The 18,419-nt window shown below is 37.3% G+C and overlaps 1 long non-coding RNA gene across 1 annotated transcript in view; it reads right to left on the bottom strand.

The window, feature by feature from the left end:
* LOC107532847 (uncharacterized) overlaps positions 1–18,419 on the bottom strand; it is a 195,751-nt gene that overhangs the window by 14,023 nt on the left and 163,309 nt on the right. The gene's annotated exons all lie outside the window — the stretch shown is intronic.

Below are 18,419 nucleotides of genomic sequence, written 5' to 3'. Positions count from 1 at the left end.
TTAAATAGAGAGTGGTAGAAATAGTGTATCGGGAAGAATAAAAAAATGTAGGTTGGCACTTATTCTAAAGTGAGCTGGTTTTGTTTTTATTTTTCCCCTCAATATGATTTCTAATGGCAAGCACACATACTGATGAGGTCACAAGTGTTACTCTTTTGGGTTCTTATAAAATGCTTATTATTGAATATAATTTCATAACTATTTGACAAGACTTACCTGGTTAGGTCTCTAATTAAAAGATGTACCAGCTATCTTTTAAATTGTGTTCCTGGGCATTGAATTTATTGGGAATTGAATCTCCCAAAAGTGCTAAATTATATTTTTTAATATTTTAATAGATTTTTTATATCTGATACAAATAAGAATTTAGTATTACAGATCATTCTAATATATGTAAACCACAATATTGTAATGCAGTTCTTGGTAAAATATTATGTAATGTTAATTTTGTTCATAGTTGCTAGTTTTTCTGCCAAAAGTATTCTCATATTTAGGTTGTTTTGTCTTATAAGGTTTTTAAAAAGCCTTTTGGTGAAGTTTTATATTCAGGTCATTTTAATTACTCTCTTACTTTTCTCAGCCTGATGTTTTCTAGGCTCTTTAACCAGATGCAACAAGACAGAATTATTAAATTTAAACCTAAAATTAAGTCATAGACTTAGAAGCATTATGGTGTAAAGCATTAAAATTGGAGATTAAAATGTACAGAACAGGTTTTTCTTAATGAGCAAACCTTAGAGAGTAAATCATTTTTTTCTAAATGTCAAGTTAAGTTGTTATTTGTACTCAGAATGTTTACTAATAAAAGTTAAAAACACACTGTGACTCTTTGTTTGAATTAGGAAATATATAATGGAAACGGTTAATTTTTATTTTTTTATTCATCTTTTTTTTTCTCTGTCCAGTATTTTTAGCTGAATTTGCCCTAAATCGGGTTAGACACTATTGCTAATCTTATCAGATAATTATAGTTTTAATCTTTTCACCCTTAACAGCTATCATAATGACATATATTGCTCATAATATAAAAAAGGTGGGGGTAAGGAGAATTAAATGAATCATAAACTTAATATATGGCTGACTTACTGGGTTTTTTAACTTCTTTTCTCCATCTCATATTCAGATATGAGATGGTATCCCTCATTGGGTGTTAGTTGAATATCTGCCTCATGGAAAGGGGATGGTAAATTTGTATTAGGGTAACAATATGGATTTTTTAGGATCAAAGAAGGTACCATAAATTATCAAGAAGGGATCTGCCTTTAAAGCTTTTTCCTTTCTACACAATAAATGCTCCTTTCACAAGGATGTCCCCTATTATATATCATTTGAAAGTGCTCTCCTTTTAGTAAAAAGCATGTATCCACTCATTATGAGTGCTTCCTGGGTGCACTGTGGTAGATGCCAGGAGAGTAAGACCTGTCCTCTGCCCTCAGAGTAGATGCAAAACGTGGTGAGCCATCCCTGTCCACCTGCCTTCCCTGAGTGACTTTGGGTTCCTCAGCTGTTAATGGTCGTAAATGAAAAACTTAGTTTAATGTTTGTCTGGGTGTCTGATATAAGCATTCAGTAAACATCAGCTATTATAGCTAATTACTCGTTTCTTTTAGGACATAATTTTGAAAATAAAGCATAGGCAGACTTCTGGTCAAGATGATGGAGTAGGTAAATGCTATCCTGCCTCCTCCCACGACACAGCTAAATTATGCAATAACCATCATTGAGAACCACCTGAAGACTAACTGAAGTCCTATAACTAAGGTTTTAAAGAAGCCACAACTCGAATAATAGGAGGGGCAGAGATACAAAATGGTCAGGTTCCATACCCATGGGGTGGTAATTAAGAAACAGGAGGAATATCTCCAGAGGTACTCCCTGAGGAGCAAGAGTTCCCAGCGCCACACCCACCACCCCAGCCCAAGGCACCAGTGCTGGGAAGAGGAGTCCTCATAACATCTGGCTGTGAAAACCTGTAAGGATTGCATCCAAGTGAAAGGAAGGGCTGCTGGAGTCCCAGGTATCCCTCTTGAGGGCCTGCATACAGATTTACTCACAGCCTCACTGGCTCTGGGCTCCAATGTGGGGGAGCAGCTTGAACAGCAGGGACATATAGGGAGGAATTGAATTGACTGGTTTCACGGTGAGGGCCCAAAGGGCAGGGGTCAGGGTGGCTGTCTCGGGACAGAGGTGCTGGCAGATGCCATTGCTGCTTTTTTGAGCCTTCCCCCCACCTAACCAGGAGGTGCAGGTGGGTGCCAAATCTGAGCTCTCCATTAACTAATACTACCCTACTCAACTTACACGCCCTACCAAACCACTTCCAGCAGCTTTTCCACACGAGTAGCCTGCTTCGACTCATGCTGTAGACTTTCCTAAAATCAAAGGTTCACAAACCCTAAACAAACAGCAGCTGACCATGGCATGTGCTCTGTACCTCTTGCTAAACAGCCCCAAGACTGGCACAAGGAGCAACCAGCTTTAACTGCCACTGTAAGTCCCATCAGGTGGCCTGAAGCCTGGCATTAGCTGCAGCTAGTGTTGCCCAGGTACACAGCTTCAACTAAGCAGCCACCAATCCAACACAAAAGGCAGCTGGCCTTAAGTCACATTGTGCTGCCTACCAAAGGCCCCACACATGGCACTAGTGGCTGCTGGCTTCAGTTTGCAACATAGCTTCTCACAAGTGCCTCCAAGCCAAGCCCAAGAGGCAACCAACCAGATAACTTTGTAGCTCCTATGAGGCAGTCTCAAGTCAGGAACAAATGGCAGCTGACCTTGGCCTGCACCAAAGCCCCTCTCAAGAGCCTTCAGAACCAACACACCCAGTGGATGGCTTTAGATCACAGCAGACCACACTACCCAACTCCACAAATGACATATTCAAAGGGCAGACTGCACTGGCACCATAGCCCCACTAAACTGAGCCCTGCTTTGTGGGGTAAGCTCCCACACAACAGCTTGTCTGCTGTAGTCCCATCCACTCAGCCTGAGGGTCAATCCCACCCACTGATGTGCCAACAGCAGTCAAGGCTCAACTAGAGCAGGAGGACACAACCCACCTGAGGGATATTCCTGAATCACCTGGTTTAAGTGAACAAGGAGATTGTACCACTGAGCCTCACAGGACACCTACTAGTTAAAGCCACTTTGCCAAGACGAAGATGTAGCATATCTACCTAATACATAGAATCAAACACAGGGTGGCAGCCAAAATGAGGAGACAAAGTAATGTCCCAAATAAAAGAACAGGACAAAACTCAAGGAGAAGAACTAAAGGAAACAGAGACAGCAATCTACCAGACAAAGTTAAAAACACTGGTTATATGGATGCTTATAATGAACTTAGGAAAAGAATAGATGAACTCAGTGAGAACCTTGACAAAGAGATAGAAACTGTAAAAAAGAACCAGTCAGAACTGAAGAACATAACTGAAATGAACACAGCAGAGGGAATCAACTGCAGATTAGAGAAACAGAGGCTCGAATCAGCAATCTGGAAGACAGTGTAGAAGAAAATACCCAATTGAACAGCAAAAAGAGAGAACTGAAAAAATGAGAATAGTTTAAGGGGGCCTCTACGACAACATCAAGCATACCAACATATCAGAGTGGTGCCAGAAGAAGAAGAGACAGAACAAGGGATTGAAAACATTTTAAAAAATAATGACTGAAAACTTCTCTAACCTGGTGAAAGAAACAGACATACAAGTCCAGGAAGTGAAGTCCCAAACAAGAACAACCCAAAGAGGCCCACACCAGGACATACCATAATTAAAATGTCAAAGGTTAAAGACAAAAAGAATATTAAAAGTAGCAAGAGAAAAGCAATTAGTTATATACACAGGAGCTCCCATAAGACTATCAGCAGATTTTTCAACAAAGAATTTGCAGGCAGAAGGAAGTGGCATGAATTATTCAAAGTGGTGAAAAGCAAAGACATACAACCAAGATTACTCTACCCAGCAATTCTATCATTTAGAATCGAAGGAGAGAGTTTCCCAGACAAGAAAAAGATAAAGGAGTTCATGACCACTAAGCTAGTGTTACAAGAAATGTTAAAGGGACTTCTTTAAGTAGAAAAGATTAAAAAATATGAATAAATAAAATCAGAAATGAAAAAGAAGTGACAGCTCACACCACAGAAATGCAAAAGATTATAAGGAAATAATAAAAAGCAATTATATGCCCAAAATTGGAAAACCTGGAAAAAATGGAAAAATTCTTAGAAACATACGATTTTCCAAGGCTGAATCAGAAAGAAACAGATAATCCAAACAGACCAATAAGTACTAGCAAAATCAAATCAGTAATCAAAATACTTCTAACAAACAAAAGCCTGGATTATATGGCTTCACAGGTGAATTTTACCAAACATTGAAAGATTAATACCTATGCTTCTCAAACTGGTAAAAAGAATGAAGAGGAGAGAAGGCTCCCATGTGTACTTTATAAGGTCAGCATCACCCTACTACCAAACCAAACAAAGACACTACAAAAAAAGAAAAGTATGTGACAATATTCCTGATGAACATATATGCAAATATTTTCAAAATATTAGCAAACCAAATTCACCAATAAATTTAAAAGATCATACACCACGGTCAATTGGGATTTATTCCAAGGATTTCAGGTTGGTTCAGTATCTGCAAATCAATTAGCTTGATACACCACATAAAGAAAATGAAGGTTAAAAATCACGTGATCATACCAATAGATGCAAAAAAAATATTTGACGAAATCCAAAACCCTTTTATGATTAAAAAAATACTCTCAGCGAAGTGGAATAGAGGGAACATACCTCACAATAATGAAGGCATATATGACAAACCCCACAGGTAACATCATACAAAGTGAAAAGCTGAAAGTTTTTTCTTCAAGATCAGGAATAAGACAAAGATGTCCACTTTCACCACCCTTATTCAACATAGGTTTGGAAGTCTTAGCCACAGCAATCCAACAAGAAAAGAAATGAAAGGCTTCCAAATTGGAAAGGAAAAAGTAAAACTGTCATTATTTGCTGATGACATGATACTCTATATAGAGAACCCTAAAGATTCCACCAAAAAACTAGAACAGATAAATGAATTCAGTAAAGTAGCAGGATACAAAATAAGTATCCAGAAATCAGTTGCATTTTTACACACCAATAATAAACTATCAGAAAGGGAAACTAAGAAAACAATCCCATTAACAGTTGCATCAAAAAGAATAAAATGCCTAGGAATAAATTTAACCAAGGAGTTAAAAGACCTGTACTGGGAAAAGTATAAGACACTGAAGAAAGAAACTGAAGCAGATACAAATAGATGGAAGACTCATGGAGAAGCAGAGTTCACATCATTAAAATATCATTATTGCCAAAAGTAATCTACATATTCAAGCAATCCCTATAAAAATACCTGGTATTTTTCACAGGACTAGAACAAATAATCCTAAAATTTATATGAAACTACAGAAGACCCCAAATAACCAAAAGAATCCTAAAAAAGAAGAACACAGTTGGAGGTATTATGCTACCTGATATCAAACTATACTACAAGACTATAGTAATCAAAACAGCATGGTACTGATATTAAAACAGACATATAGAGCAAGGGAGCAGAACAGAGAGCCCAGAAATAAACCCAGGCCTATATGGTCAATCTATGACAAAGAAGGCAAGAATATACAATGGGGCAAAGACAATCTCTTCAATAAATGGTGCTGGGAAAAGTGAACAGAAACATGCAAAAAATGAAACCAGACCACTTTCTTGCATCATATACAAAAATAAATTCAAAATTGATTGATGATTTAAATGTAATACCCCAAACCATAAAATCTTAGAAGAAAGTATAGGTAGAAAACTCTTTGACATTGTTCTTAGCAATGTTTTTTTGGCTATGTCTGCTTAGGCGTGGGAAACAAAAACAAAAATAAACAAGTGAGACAACATCAAATTTAAAAGGTTTTGCACAGGAAAGGAAACAATCAACAAAATGAAAAGATAACCTACAGAAAGGGAGAAGATATTCATCAATGGTATATCCAATAAGGGGTTGATATCCAAAATATATAAGGAACTCATACAACTTAACACCAAAAAACAAACAATTCCATTTAAAAAGTGGGCAGAGGACCTGGAGACATTTCTTCAAAGAAGACATGTGGATGACCAATGGACATGAAAAAATGCTCAACATCACTAATCATCAGGAAAATTCAAATTAAAACCACGATGAGATATCACCTCACACCTGTCAGAACGGCTATCATCAATAAATCAACAAACAACAAGTGTTGTTGAGGATGTGGAGAAAAGGGGATCCTAGTACACCTTTGGTGGGATTGTAAATTGATGCAGCCACTATAGAAAACAATATGGAAATTCCTAAATTTTTAAAAAATAGAACTACCATATGACCCAGCAATTCCACTTCTGGGTATTTATCCAAAGAAATCCAAAACACTAATTTAAAAAGATATATGTACCCCTATGTTCATTGCAGCATTAGTTACAATAGTCAAGATATGGATGCAACCTCAGTGTCCATTAATAGAGGAATGAATAAAGAAGATGTGGCGCATGTATACAATGGAATATTACTCAGTCATAATAAAGAATGAAATTTTGCCATTTGTGACAACATGAATGGACCTAGGGGGTATTATGCTAAGCGAAATAAGTCAGACAGAGAAAGACAAATACCATACGTTTTCAGTTATATGTGGGATCTAAAAAAATAAACAAACAAACAGAAACACACTCATAGATACAGAGAACAAACTGGTTGCCAGATGGGAGGGGGTTGGGTGGCTGGGTGAAAAAGGTGAAGGGATTAAGATATACAAACTGCTGGTTTGAAAAGTCATGGAGGCTTAAAGTATAGCATGGGAATATAGTCAATGATATTGTAATAACTCTGTAAGGTATCAGATGGGTACTAGACTTATTGGGGTCATCACTTCATAAGTTATATAAATGTCTAACCACTATGCTGTGCACCTGAAACTAATATGACATTGAATGTCAACTGTAATTTAAAACAATAAATACTAAAAATAAAAAATAAAATAATTTTAAAAAGAGAAAATAGATAATAGGTATGTATACATAATACACTATAATTTGCACAAAATACAAGGGAAAACCCCTTCTATACCTCCAAATTAACTATCCTAAAACATCTGTGCTATATTGTGCCTCTTAGGTATGCACTTAGAACTTCCCTTACTTTATTCAGCATTAACTGTGCAGTAAAATTGATGAGCTTGTGTCCTGATCTACAGAAGAGTAGAAAACCTAAGCTTTTGAAAGTTTCTGAAGACTGTTCAGTGACATAAGGGGAGGTGAGAGTTAACAGCCTCGCACCAAAAAGTGACAAAATCCAGAAAACACAGGAGTTTCTGGTTGCATAATGTAGCAGTTTGTATCCCAACTCTTTCACAATGTGTATGTGAATTTTTGGATAAGTCACAAAACCTCTCTGTACCTCCTTTCCCCATCTATAAGATGGGGCTAATGATAGTACCTACCTCATGGTGGTTGCATACATTAAATGAGTTGATATATGAAAAAACACTTAGAACCATAAGTGCTCAAATTATCATTTTTGATCTTTTGGAAAGGTAATCAAGAAAAGGTGGAGAGAAGTGATATTTGTTGAATGCCAGGCATGGCAGTTAGTGTTTTTATGTATGTACTTTCGCCCATTTAATTCTTGTGTTTTTTCTAAAGTAGATATTTATTATTACTCTCATTTTACAGTTGAGGGTAATACATTGTAATATGTGATAGGTTACCCCCCTTCATTGACTTATCAGGTTTTCTGTGGCATTTTTCCTGATGAAGAAAATTTGGACATACAAAAAATCATATTTATTGTATTTTCCAATTAAAGTATTTTAAATTAATGGCTCTGTGGAAAAAAATTGAAAAGCTCTTAATGGAATAAGCATTAGTTACTTACTCAACATACCTTAGTCCAAAAACAAGTCATTTCTGTAATAAGGTACGATTAAACCACGGGATTGCACTATGAAGTTCATTTTGTTACTATAGGGTAATTTCAGCAGTAGGTAAGGTGAATATATAAGACTTTTAAACTTAGAGTTCATAGCAAAGGCTTAGACATCCAGATACATATTTTTCCATACCAAATGCTTCATTTGTAAATTATATATCCATATAAATGTACATAGTCTAATTCAATCCAGAACAAAACAAAAATAAAAATGGGTAACCAGAGTAGGGTAAAAGAACACTGGCTTTTGGTTGGAAGTTTGTGTTGGAGTTTGCCACTTGCTAGTTACAACTTTGGGCAAATAATTTAACATTTCATAAGTTTCCACAAATGTGAAATGAGGCTAGTCGTATTTTACAAGGTCATCAGGAGTATTAATCGAGACGAAGTATTCTTGAGAGAAGAGAGTAAGTAAAAATAGTGAGGCATGTACGTAGAGAGCATTACCTATTCAGCATTTTCTTTTATTTCTGTATTGACACCCCAAACCTTTTTAACAACAGAAGCTGGTCAGTATGGAATTTTAAAAGCAAAACGTGTTATTTTTACACTATAAGCTGCCATCTTTGAAATGGCTTTTGTCTTGATAGGTCCTGCAGAGGTTACAGTCTCCCATAGGCGGCCCTTTGCTGCTTCTGCGGACAAGCAGCCTGTGGGAGAAGCAGTTTGTACACATAGTTTTGCTTCAGCAGCCGTTTCCATGGAGTAACAGATAGAGATCGGGAGCTGCCGCTGTGGTCTGCAGGCAGCGCATTAGAATTCAGGATGAAGCCTCCCTGCCGGGGGAGCTGGGGGAGCTGGGGGAGCCCTGAATAGCATGGCCGGAGGCGGCTGCCTTTCTTCTCTCTCCAACTGACCTGAATATCAAATTTCCAAATTCCTGAACCAGTTGATGCTGATCCTGGTTAGGTACTCTTTTAACACAATCTGTAACAGGACATTCTAGATTTCAGATTTTTTTTTAACCTGATAGAAAGAATCTGATTCACCCTACATAGGCGATCACAGAAACTGCAAATATTGGGCTATACCTAGAAACAAAGGTTTATTAAAGTCTTTTTTCTTTTATAAGAACTTCCCCCCAATCTTAAATTTAGCTTCATTATTTGCTTCTAATATCAGTGACATCTTGTAATACTTACTCTCGTAAGCACTTACAGAGGTGCTCCTTCAAATAATCAGCACAAATCTCTAAGTTCTTATCTAAAATATTTTTCAGTAGAGAAATAGAATCAATAGAACCAGAGAACATAGGCAGGAAAATCCTCAAACATTATCACTGGGGGCCAGAATCAATGGGGCCCATAACTCCGAAGTCTAGTTTTATAATAACTACACGCTCCTTGGTCCTAGGCAGAAAATAATAGAATTTCCCTGGGCAATAAATAGACACATTTGCTTTATACTTTAGGCACCAGTTCTCAAAGTGTGCCTCCCCCCTCCCCCGCCCCCCCAGCCCCGTGAGAATTTGTTAGAAATGCCAGTTTTCAGGCTTCATTCCAGGCCGCCTGAATCAGAACTTCTGGGGTAGGAGCCTGTTTTACAAAGCCCTCCAGATCCTAGTGCTACTCAAGTTTGAGAAAGGCTGCTCTAAGACAACACTGGTAGGTGTGGTGAGAGGGACATTCTTTTATAGACGGAAATGGCTACCTGTGGGGTTTTGCGAATTCAAATCCAGCGCCTAGGGGCTTGGGCTCGCAGCTGCTGGTGTCACGTGTGGGCTCCCCCACGCTGCACACTGCCTGCACCAGGAAAAAACACTGCCTTTTTAATGGCTATAACTTAGTCTGTAACTGTCAGTTTTCTGTTAATATGTCAGAAGATTTTAACCAGCACCAAAAGAATTGGGTAGATCATGTGGCACTCCTTCATCACACCCATAATCCCCAACCTTTAAAACATGGCCCTGCAGCACTTCTTGAAGGAAAACGAATCAGTGTGTTTTGAATTTGCTGTTTTTTGTGAGCGTGCATTTTACTATAGCAGTAAGCTTCTTAAACTGAAAAGTTAAGCTTTCCCTTCTGTACCTTCAGACATTTACTCCCTCCCTTTTTTTGTTGCCACCAATTATACCTATTTATGCTGTGAGTTCATTTTCAAATTGCAGTGGCTGTAGTCGTCTTCTCTCTCCTTCTTCTAAATTATTTTATTTTTTCCATCACCACCTCTTTGCCCCGCTATGTCCCCTTCTACCTCTAGCATCCCCTCCACCCCACCCCACGGTCACCAATGATTTTACATTATTCACAGTGGCCAAGACATGGGAACAACCGAAGTGTCGTTCGATGGAGGCCTGGATAAAGAAGGTGAGGTGCGGGTGCCCGGTGGCACACTACTCAGCCACAAGAAAAGATGAAACACTGTCACTTGCAACACCATGGATGGACCCTGAGGATATCATGCGAAGCAAAATAAGGCAGACAGAAAGCGTCAAGAACCATATGAGTTCACTCACTGTGGGATATGAAACTGAAAGCAACAAATGAACAAACAAGACAAACAAAAACTCATAGACACAAACAACAATATAGTGGCCAACGGGGGTGGGTGGGGGAGGTAATAATGGGTAAAGGGGGTCAAATATATGGTGACGGGAGGAGATCTGACTTTGGGTGGTAAATACGCAATGCAATATATAGATGATGTATTTATTACAGAACTGTACATGTGAAACCTATATAATTTGATTAACCGGCATCACCTCAAAAAATTTAATAAAAAATTTGTTTTAAAGTGAAGCTTTTCCAAAGTTTGAGACAATGTGTGAGAATGTGTGTTTGTGTCCATGTACTTAATGGTCCAGGCAAGTAGCTTCTGTTTGAGAGGTTTAAGAAATATTAAAATTATCTAAAAGAGATAAGCCTATATACAGGGAATAAGTGAGATAAAAGAAAGTTAGAACTAAGTATTCAAATTTCTCATGTGTCCACTCCTTAGCATCTGTGAAGGCAAAACAAGAATTCCTATGTACATCCAGAAAAAGTGTTTATCGACAAAGTAGCTCATGTTTTCATGAGTCTGGATGTTGTTTGCTATACAAAGTCTCCGTCTGTCTTTCTCTGGCTTACTTAATTTATGAGTATATTACCAAAAAATCTCCACCTCATCTAGGACAGACCTGTTCTATGTAATCTGTTCAGGATAAAGATGGGGCCAAGTATTGGGCCATGTAAAATAGTGGTGGTCGTGTGGGATAGGAGAAATGGTTGGAGACAGTGATGGCGATGAAATTAGCTATACTTCCAAATGTGTACTCAGGAAAATCATATTTCTCCAGGACTTAGATCCCATACAATACATTGCCACTGGAAAATGTACATTTGGATGAGCCACTGAAAGTGTAGCGGGATTGCAAGTTTTTAATTTTTATCTATAAAGCTGTGATTATCCCAATGTAATTTTGGCCCTGGGACTAGCAATCTCTTAGAGTAATTAATATAGTGGTTCTGACACCTCCACAGCAATCATACCTTTACCAGTTTCATTGTTACTCTGCTTATTGACAAACATGTTCCAGAGTAAAAGTTCTTGTTTAGTTACAAAATTCTTCCCTTAAGCTCCTTCACAAGCAGTTCTCATGTTCAGCTGTGGCTTAATTTTTGTCTCTGTCTTTTGATTAATTGCAAAGTTTGTTGGAGACCAGCAGCATAATTAAACTGGTGTATATTGTCATTGGGTCTTTCCTTAGCTGCAGAGAAGTTGCTAGGGTATTCTCTTAAAGATACAATTCTCTTGATTAACTGCAAAACTCAGATTGCCCAAGTAGTATTTTTACTATTTCATAAAAATACAGGTCAGGATTGCATTCGCATTTATAGCATGATGAATGCTATATATCTCTGGATGCTTTTTAACTTTACAGAAATGTGTTTAGGTACACTTACGAAGAATGTGTTTTGAATAACAATTTAGTGGTTGAGAATTAGTCACTTTTATTTTAGGGAGAGCATTCCTTTGTGTTGTGCAATGTATATGGATTTGGAGCCGAAAGAATTCTTAATTCTAAATTACTACTAAGAAACACATCTGCCATTGTATCTGTAGCACTGTAGGAATTTTATTGTGGTTTCTATGATTATTATCTATTGGTGTAAACAATTCCAAAATTTCATATAAAGTATGATCATTGTCTCTGGTTGATTTAATAAAATAAAATATAAAAATGAACAAGGAAAACAACTTTATAATAGTTTGGTGTGATATGGACAGTTGTTTTGGTGGTTAAGGGCTAGCAAATGACTTTAACTGATTGGCATTTCTTATAACAATTGTTTTATGGCTAGTAAGTCTCAAAATAACTGTGTCTGAATCTACTCACTGCCCATCATTTAATCGTCCATTTATTCATTCATTAGCAAGAGTTTATGGAGCTTTTATTATGTATAATGCAATTCAGAAGTCAAAGAGGATTTTTAAATGACATAAGATTTTCATTTGAAACAGTCACTTTTATACTAATGTGGAAAATAGATTAAATTCTTCACAAATTAGGCCCTGGCCAGGTAGCTCAGTTGGTTAGAGTGTTGTCCAGACACGCTAAGGCTGTGAGTTCAGTCCCTGGTCAGGGCACATACAACAAGCAACCAATGAAGGATAAATAAGTGGAACAACAAATTGCTCTCTTTCTCTCTCTATCCCCCTCCCTTCCTCTCCTTCTCTAAAATCATTTTTTTTTAAAAGAAAGTGAAAATATAACCCAGAGAATGGGGAAATTTAAAAATAAAAACAAGCTGTTTAGGAATAGCAGACAAGAAATGAGTGACCACACCAAGATGGAGACACGGGTTGTTTCTGACTTTGCTCCTCTTCACAAGAGAACAATTACCAACTATTCATGGACAAGAGACCACTGAAAGGACCTTAGGGCACAGGACTGAGGCTGAAGCACCCACCTGCAGCACAGAGACCGAGAGAGACTGCATTTGAAGGGTAAGAGGAATGGCTACGTGCTGGCCACACTGCCTCTCCAAGTGGCCTTGGAATTGCTTCTCCCAATGAGCCTGGGGGAGGAAAACTAACGCATAGCCCCCACTTATGCTGAATATAGCCTCAGCCTGCCTGACCAGGGAACCCTACCAGAGCACACAGGAATCTATGTAGCCCATCCAACAGCCCTGCTTACTGTGGCACTTGAACAAAGAACACAGCACATGGCTTTCCCTCTCTGCAGAGTGAAACCAGTGGCCTCACCAAAACAGGATATTCTGTGCACACTCCTGTCTGATTCAAGTCCCCAAACAGTGAGCCACGAAGGCCCTGGGTCCCATCTTGCAGCCCCATCAGGACAGGAGAGCTATTTCATAGCCATACCTACTGCTGAGTATAGAACCCAGTCCTTACCATCGAGTAAGCCTGACGAGAGAATCCAGGCAACCCATCCTACAGCCTCACTTGCGCAGACGACTAAGCCAACAGTCCTACCCGGCTTTTCTCAGCCAGTGGCACACCATCTACCTCCCCAACTCAGAGCTCAATCAGTTGCCTCATCCCAAAATAGACCCTATTAGCAGGCCCCACCTGCTCAAGGATGTTACCGGCACACACATCCAAAAACCCAAACTGACTTGACTGCTGAAGAACTGTCTCTGCTAAAGCAAACCTGCAAAGTCTGGAAAAGGAGACCACTCTTAAATGTGTAGGTACCAATGCAAGGAAGCAAGGATCACAGCCAACCAGGTCATGACTCATCCTAAAAAAATGTAGATCAATGAACTGTCAGACAAAGAATTCAGAATAATCCTCTTAAAGAAGTTTAGTGAACGATAAGAGCACAGACAGAAAACTAAACAAAATTAGTAAAACAATTCATGAATGAAATGGGTTCAACGAAGAAATAAAAACCACTAAAAAAAAAAAAAAGAGTAAAAATCCTAGAGGTAAAAATATAATAAGTGAACAGAAAGGTTGAAGAGAAAGCTTTAAAACCAGACTTAACCATGCAGAAGAAAGAATAGGCGACCTGGAAGTTAGCAAATATGAAATTATCCAGTCAGAGGAGAAAAAAGAAAAAAGAAAGAAAAAAAGTGAAGAAAGTCTAAGGAACTTACGGGGCACAATTAAATGAAATGATATTTGCATTATGGGAATTCTGGAAGGAAAATAAAAAGAGAAAGGAACAGGAAGTATATTTAAAGCAATAATGGTTGAAAACTTCCTGAACCTGGGGACAGAAGCAGACATCCAAATCCAAGAGGCTCAAAGGACTCCAAATACAGACTGAACCTGAATAGGAGGAGTACACTGAAACATACTGTAATGAAGAATTGCCGAAAGTCAAGAATTTTAAAAGCAGAAGAGAAAAGAGAGAGGTTACATACAATGAAATCTCCATAAGACTATGGGGAGGTTTCTCACCAAATCAACAAAGTGAAAAGACAACCTATGAAGTGGGAGAAAATATTTGCAAACCGTTTATCTAATTAGGGCTTAATATCCAAAATATATATAGAACAAAAAATCACTCACCCTCCAAGTAATCTAATTAAAAATGGGCAAAGGACCTAAATAGACATTTTCCAAAAGATATATGAATGGCCAACAGATCCACGAGAAGATGTTCAACATCATTAATGTTTAGGGAAATGCAAATTGAAACGACAATGAGGTACCACCTCATGCTGTTAGAATGGCAGTCATAAAAAAGACAAGAGATAAATGCCAGCATGGAGGTAGAGAAAAGGGAAGCCTTGTTCACTGTTGGTGGGAATATAAACTGCTACAGAACTATGGAAAAGAGTATGGAGGCTCCTCCAAAAATTAAAAGTAGAACTACCATATGATCCAGCAATTCTACTTCTCGGAATATATCCAAAAGAAAAGAAAACACTAACTTGAAAAGATATCTGCCCCCTACATTCATAGCAGCATTATTTACAATAGCCTGGACATGGAAACAACCTAAGTGTCCATCAACAGATGAATGGATAAAGCAGCTGTGTGTGTGTGAGTGTGTGTGTGTACGCACACATGTGTGTATCTATAACAGAATATTATTCAGCCATAAAAAATGAGGTAATCTTGCCATTTGCAACAACATGAACGGACTTGAGAGCATTATGCTAAGTGAAATAAGTCAGAGAAAGACACATACTGTATAATCTCACTTATATGTGAAATCTTAAAAAAAACCTCATAGAAAAAGAGATCAGATTTGTGGTTACCAGAGGTGGGGAATAGGGAGAGGGGGACTTGGAGAAAGGTGGTCGGTCAAAGGGTACAAACTTCCAGTTATAAGAGAGACAAGTACTAGAAGTGTAATGCACAACATGATGACTGTAGTTAACACTGCTGTGTGAAATATATGAAAGGTGCTAAAAGAATAAATTTTGAGTTCTCATCACAAGAAGAATTTTGTTCTTTTCTGTTTTGATGGTATCATTATATGACTGATGTTAATCAAACTTATTGCAGTAATCATTTTACAATATGTAAGTCAAACCATTACGCTGTACACTTTGAACATACACATTAATGTAATGAGGTATGTCAATTATATCTCAATGAAGCTGGGAAGAAATAGTGAGTGAGTGAGTGAGTGAGTGAGTGAGTGAATGAGTGAGTGAGTGGGAATACACTATGGATGGACTGTGGAGTTCTTTATGAGAGGACTGACAACACTTGGTAATTGATTGGATATGGGAGGGGGTTGCAGAAGAGGGCCTTGGTCACTGAGGAGGTAACAGTGACATGGACTGAAATGGGGACTAGGAGAAGAGCAGATTTGGGAGGCAGCAGGTAAGATGAGTAGCTCCATTTTAAGCATGATGGGTTTGTTATGGGATGCCCATATGGACATGTTTAGCAAACAGAAGGAATATCTACATGAAGATATGATTTGGGACTCAATCACACATGTATGATATGTAGCCCTTGAGTGGGACAAGGTTACTCAGTATGTAAAAAGTGTGAATAGAAATAAGTCAATAATAGCAAAGAGACGATCATGCCCAAGTTTCCCTAAAGCTCATTTCTCACTTTTTAACTCTGAGTTTCATAAATATTTGAACTGTATAATTCATGAAGTTCCTGGGTCTTCCTCATTTCTTTCCTCACTTCAAATCCTTCAAGGTAAGGAACGTATCAACAAAAATCAGAAGAGGCTATCAGTTTTTAAATATTTTTAGGAAGGAGAGGAATTCTCTGAATCTCAAAAGGCTTTGATCTATAATTGTTTGCCTCTGCTAAACTTTCCCAAAGGACTTAAAGATATTTAAACTGTTTTTCTATTGCTGCGGAAGAAACAAGTTCACTAATGAAATAGACAATACAGGTAACATAACAAAATTCACCTATAAAGTTCTACTGCTTATTTGAAATGCCACTGTGTGTGTGTGTGTGTGTGTGTGTATGTCTAACTTTGTACTTTGTTTCCTGTTCTTTTCATTCACCAGTACCACAGATCTTAGTTTCATATTTTTAAATTAATCATTTTGCCTAGGTAATATGTTCCATGGTTCAAAAATTAAATGGAAAGATCTGTTCCATGCTAGGTATATAGTGAATTCTTGTTTCTTTCCTTGTCTCTAACCTAACCAGTTTCACACGCACACATATTACTTATGAGAATCTTTCCAGAATTTATGCAAATACAAGCAATGTGAATTTGTATTCTTCCTGTTTTATAAATAAAAGGTAGCATATTTTACACACTATTTTGTACTTTGATTTTATATATATATGTCAGAGAGGCTATCAGTTTTTAAACATTTTTAGGACTATATATATACATACACACACATGCACATACATATATATCGTGGCAATTGTCATTGTTAGTTCTATATGTCAACTTGGCTAGCTGTAGCACTCAGTTATTTAATCAAATACTAATCTAGAGGAAAACGCCATATGAAGATGGAGGCAGATATTGATGTCTCCAAGGCAAGGAATGGCAAGGGTTGCCAGCAACCACTGGCAGCCAGGAGACTAGCATGGAACAGATCTTTCCTAGGACCTTCAGAGGGAATGTGGTCCTGCCAACACCTTGGCTTCACACTTTTCATCTCTAGAACTGTGAGAAAATAAATTTCTGTTGCTTCAAAGCCACCCAATTTGCAGTGCTTTGTTATAGCAGCCCTGATAAACTAATACAATGTTCTTTTCGTATCATTCATAGGAAGCATCTCACTTTTAAAAAATAGCTTCATGCCATTCCATTGTATGAATATTCAGAGTTAATCTACCAGTCCTCTATCGATGGATATTTGGGTTGCTTCCAATCTTTGCTATTACAAGCAATGCTTCCGTGAATGACTTTGTACATCAAGTTCACATACATCTAAGTATATCTGTAGGACAAATTCCCAGAAGTGGAATTGATGGGTCAGAAGGTATATAATTTATTATTTTGACAGATACTACAATATTATCTTCCATGGTTTTAACCAAGTTCCACACTCATCAGCAATATAACTGCCTATTTTGCCCTTCTGATAGATATCTCAATACAGTTTTAATTGCAACTCGCTTGCTAAGTGTGGAATTGTGTTTAAGAGCCACTTACATTTCTAAACTATTCTGAACATTTCTGAACTAAAAATTTTTTTTTCTACCTTTCTATTGGTTTACTAATCTTTATTTCTAGGATATATTTATATATTAGAAAGATTCGCTCTTCATCATTGATATGACTTGGAAACTTACCCCACCCCATTTGTCTCATCTTTTTATTCTGCTTGTGTGATTTCTTTTCACCATGTATACTTTCTTTGATATAAAATATACCAGTCCTTTCATTTGTATTACTGTAGAGTTATAAAAATATTTTATCTGATTACTATTTGTATATGGAAAGGCTATTTTTTGAATTTTCCAGTTTTGTAATTATTTCAATAATGACAGTTTTAGCTCTTCATTTCCAGTACATGTGTCTTCAATTTCTTTCTCTTGGCTTACTGCATTGGCTTCTTCCTCCAGCACAATATTATATGAGAATAGTGATAATGCTCATAGTTGTTTAGAACACAATTTTTGGTGGAAATACCTCTATTATTTTCCCTTAAAGTATGATGATGACTTTTGGGCTGAGATAGATTCATCATGTTAAGCAAATAATCATCTTTCCTGTTTTACTTGGGTATTTGTAATTGAGAATGATTGTTCAATTGTTTTCCAAATGCTTTTTCGCTGGCAATAGATAGAATTATGATTGTGTCTCTAGGACTAATAATGTGGTAAATTACATTAATAGAATATGTTTCTATTTCTCTTTGTAGGTCCTGTAATTTTTGCTTTATAAAATTTGTGGAAGTATTATTTGCTGCATAAAAGATTCATAATTATACGCTCACCGTGAATTGTGCCCATTAGGTTTAAGAAAGTCCTTATTTTTTTCTTGCTTTTTTGCCCAGAATTTTACCTTTTTTGATATTAAGGTCTGATACTATTTTTATTTTGTGGGGTTTACCTAGTATTTAT

This window comes from Miniopterus natalensis, chromosome 5, assembly GCF_054644295.1.
Source record: "Miniopterus natalensis isolate mMinNat1 chromosome 5, mMinNat1.hap1, whole genome shotgun sequence".
NCBI lineage: Eukaryota > Metazoa > Chordata > Mammalia > Chiroptera > Miniopteridae > Miniopterus > Miniopterus natalensis.
Note: the sequence above shows the minus strand (reverse complement) of the source record. Positions and strands in the feature narration are given on the sequence as shown.